The 3,290-nt window shown below is 43.5% G+C and overlaps 1 pseudogene; it reads left to right on the top strand.

The window, feature by feature from the left end:
* The first annotated feature begins 321 nt into the window (after window positions 1–321).
* On the top strand, window positions 322–626 carry LOC102821231 (annotated as a pseudogene).
* Window positions 627–3,290: the final 2,664 nt, after the last annotated feature.

Below are 3,290 nucleotides of genomic sequence, written 5' to 3'. Positions count from 1 at the left end.
AGAGGTCTTGGATACAGAGTTCAGCACAAATTGGAATATTTCAAACCCTGACTTTCTCCCTCAAAAGTACATGGTTCTTGAACGTCCAAACTTGCTGTTAGTACCCATTTGACCTAGCTTCAATGGCTTGATGATCAGAACTCGAATAGAGGAAGATAAAAAATGTTTGATAAAGGAAACAAGTGTAGGGGCTCCCTGCTCCCTGCAACCACCTCCGACGGCCGCGCTCCTTCTCCTCCAGCTGCTGTGGACTCATTCGCCAAGAGTCCCCGAACTCGAACTCTTTGTCATCCTCTGTATCGGATCACCAGCGTGCCCATCATGTCAGACGTGGCTGTGGACACAGCTCCGAGATCACCACCAAGGACTTAACAGAGAAGAAGGAGGCTGTGGAGGAAACAGAAAATGGAAGAGACACACCCGCTAATGGGAACGCTAAAGAGGAAAATGGGGAACAGGAGGCTGACGATGAGGTAGACGAGGAAGAGGAAGAAGGTGATGGTGAGGAAGAAGATGGAGATGACGATGAGGAGGCCGAGGCAGCTACGGGCAAATGGGCAGCTGAAGATGATGAGGATGATGATGTTGACACCAAGAAGCAGAAGACCAACGAGGATGATTACTAGACACTAAAAAAAGGAAAAGTTAAATTTACAAAGGCCACAGTGACCTAGTCACCCTCCACTTCCCGTCTCAGAATCTAAACGTGGTCACCTTTGAGTAGAGTCCTACCCACCCACTTTGGGCAGTACCACCTGCAGATAACTCACGCTCACCACCACCCAACCAAAACCCCAACATGAATTTGCAACAGGGCAGAAAAAAGAACCAAAACTTCCAAGTCCCTGCTTTTTTTCTTAAAGGTACTTTAAAAGGGAAAATTTGTTCATATTTTTTATTTACATTTTATATTTTTGTACATATTGTTAGGGGTCAGCCATTTTTAATGATCTTGTATGACCAAACCAGCCTTTGGAGCCATTGTTTGTCCTAATTCTGACTTTACTTGTGGTGTGACCATGTTCATTATAATCTCAAAGGAGAAAAAAACCTTGCCAAAAAAGCAAAAACAACAAAAACAAAAATTACAATCTTATTCCAAGCATTCCAGTAACTTTTTCTATGTATGTACTTAGTTGTACTATAAGTAGTTGGTTTGTATGAGATGGTTTAAAAAGGCCAAAGATAAAGTTTCTTTTCCTTTTTTTTTTTTTTTTTTTGTCTATGAAGTTGATGGGTTTTTTGGGGGGCGTTTTTCTGGCCTGTTTGATGTATGTGTGAAACAATGTTTTCCAACAATAAACCGGAATTTTATTTTGCTAAGTTGTTCTAAAAAAAAAAAAAGAAAAGAAAAAGAAAAGAAACAAGTGTAAATTACTTCAATTTGAGAAACTTGACCTATACTTATGGATGTAGTAGCTCAAAATACCAACTGAGAGGGAAGGAATCTTCACATCAAGGAACAATCCTATTCCCTCTCAACACATGGTTGATAGGGACAGGCAACTTAGATATTGGCTACCTAGAATTTGGGGGTGGGGGGGGAGAGCGGTGCAACAAAGGCACAAAGTGACTGGCTTACAAGTTTTCAAGAGGGAGTTTAGTTTCAGAATGTGCAGGGAAAGGTAGACTCCCCTCTGAATAGTTTTCATCTTATCTAGATGGGTCTGGTAAAAGGAGATGAGGATAAAATTCTTATGATTCAATAGTGAGTAATTGTTATCTTGACTAATTGCGATTATCACAACTGGAAAGGTAGAAGTTTTGTAACCAAAAGGGGGGAGTAGTTAATCTTACAATCCAGGAACAGAGGACCCTAGGACCATCAAGGGTGAAGAGCATAAGCAAAATGTGGGACTCTCTTCAGAGAGGCAGTGACACCAGAGATGGAGGCAGAAATGATGACATGGAGAGACAGAACAGCTGAGGACTCTAGACTGATGGAAAGAGAGGGCCTGAGTGCTGGTGGCCCAGAGGCAGGCTTGCAGAATGTGCCCTTCTGTGCCCTTTGGTTGTTTAAATGATTATATATTCCTGAGTGTTTTCGTGTACATAAAAAAAACAAAAAACAGAGGGAATAGAAGCAAATACTGTTGAATGATGATTCATGGAGTAGATTGTAATCATTGCAATGAAATGACATACCATAGGATGAGTGTAAAACTGATGTTCTCCCATGTAAACTATCACTCAATTTACAATAAAAGCTTTAAAAAAAAAAAAAAAAAAAGTACATGGTTCTATCTTGTTTGCCTCTTTAATTTCTGACTTCATTGTGTCCTCAGACTCCCAGAGAAATACCACAATTACCCTGACCTCCATCTTCTCTCATCCTTCCATAGCTGGAATAACCAAGTTTGGTAGGAGCTCCCTCCAGAACTTCTCCAGTGCCACCCTCTTTCCAGCTCTGCTGCATCTTACCTTGACTTTTGTAGTCACCTCCTACTTGGTCCTCCTTCTGAACACACAAGCCCAACTCATCATTGTCCATTCTTTATACTGTCTTTGACTCCCTTGTCCTATTTTCCCACCCCCAGCTCCAAATTTCTGGCCCAATTTTCCTGTGGAAGGAAAGAGGAGGAAGCAGGATTGGGCAGAGGGAAAGACTAGGCTGCCATGCAATCTCAACAACGGCCTACCGCGCTGAAGCTGGCCTGGCCCTGCAGTTGTTCCAAGCTGGGGCTGGGCCTCTGTACTTTCACTGACCAGTCCTTGGAGGGGGATGCCCCAGGAATAGGACGTAGTCTTGAGACAGGTGGCTCTCTCCAATGGAAGAAACTTAGCAGCTGGAGGAGTTAAGTCTTTCAGTCCTAAAGGAAGTTCTGGGCATCAGTTCTGGGGCCACAGCATCAGAGACAGGAGCTTTCTGAAATGATTTCTATGGCTACCACATACCCCTGCATGAGTTGTGGGGCTGCTATCATGGCTTCTGCTGGGGACCAGACCCCATACTGGGCATCAGAGCTGTATGTGTTAAAGACATTCCTCCAACCTCCTCCCTAGTGTGGTGGGATTCCTGAAGCTAAGTTTCTTGGAAACATCTCTTCCCCTGAGTCTCTGACTTCAGGCAGACACTTTGTCTCCCTTTTTCTGCATTTATTTTTGGTGCTAGAATCCTTCCCTTTACCCTCCTTTGTTATGCATAGCTCCCTTGTGATGTGGGGTTTTGTTAGATCCACATAAGAGAAGTCCTTTGTTGTTGTTGTCAGGTGCCATCGAGTCGGAACCGACTCATAGCGACTCCATGCACAGCAGAACGAAACAATGTTCGATCCTGGGCCAACCTCACC

The sequence above is a fragment of the Chrysochloris asiatica genome, unplaced genomic scaffold, assembly GCF_000296735.1.
Source record: "Chrysochloris asiatica unplaced genomic scaffold, ChrAsi1.0 scaffold00023, whole genome shotgun sequence".
Classification (NCBI taxonomy): Eukaryota; Metazoa; Chordata; class Mammalia; order Afrosoricida; family Chrysochloridae; genus Chrysochloris; species Chrysochloris asiatica.
This window is presented reverse-complemented; position numbering and strand designations above follow the sequence as displayed.